A 1,125-nucleotide genomic window follows, 5' to 3' on the forward strand; every position below is an offset into this window, starting at 1 on the left:
TTCCCACTTTTGTTGAAATAACCATTTATTACTAATAAAGCTGTGAGATCTTATAACAATGGCACATTCAATGCACATAAGAACATGTAAACACATTCAAAACAGCATATAATAGTTCTATGATGCCATATAATATTTTTAAGTCAATGAAAACATGATGGGAAATTATTTTATATATAGGCAAAGTATCCACAGCATGATACTGCTATGCAATAATAATACAACAGTTTTTAAATAAAGGCTTTCATAAGATACGTCAGGAATGCGATTAGTGCCCACATTAAAATTTCCAGCTCTCATAAAGTTGATTCTGAATTTATTCAATTAGTGCCCAGAATAATTAGTCAAAAATGTAAAAAATTTAATTTCTGAATTCTTATTTCATGGATATTTGTCAAAAAAAGAAAGAAAAAGAAAGAAAGAAAAAAAAGTGCACAATAACAGCAGCTGAAGAATGCATGAGATTAATCTTAATTAAAATACTGGCCTCACCTCTAAAATAATCAAAATCAAAAAGGTAAAACATGGCAGCATCACACATGCCAGATATTACAGGTTTGACATGTCGATAGTACATTTAGACTTATGAACATTAAAATTTTACAGATATTCAGCAGAGAGACAAAGTTGTGTGCATCTATATCTAAATCCAGAAAACTGTAAAAAGTAATTTATATTGGAATGTGATGATACACATTTTTTTTTTGCTTGTGGTCAACAAAACAGTTTTCGGGCTAGAAACAATATAAACTTACCTGATTTGCATTCAACTTGCTAATAAACAAAATGCTGTGTATAATACTACACAGATGAAACATATAGTACAAGTCTACTCATTGGCATAGTGTACATTGTAGCTATAGATCGCTGACTTTGATTTGAAACAGTCTCTTACTTAATCTAGATTAAGGTTTTCACACACACTTTCAAAGTGACATATGTATCAACCACATATTTTTCACATTCTCAATGTGCCATCAGGTAACACAAAGATATGCAGTGTGATCAAGTGCAGCTCTGTCTGCATTGACATTAACTGAAATGTCCTGTGAAGGCATCAATTTTACCACCCCTTTCCATTGTAGAGTCTCACGTGAAGTGATACCTGTTATATAAAGGCATGGG

This window comes from Ctenopharyngodon idella, chromosome 19 (genome assembly GCF_019924925.1).
Source record: "Ctenopharyngodon idella isolate HZGC_01 chromosome 19, HZGC01, whole genome shotgun sequence".
Classification (NCBI taxonomy): Eukaryota; Metazoa; Chordata; class Actinopteri; order Cypriniformes; family Xenocyprididae; genus Ctenopharyngodon; species Ctenopharyngodon idella.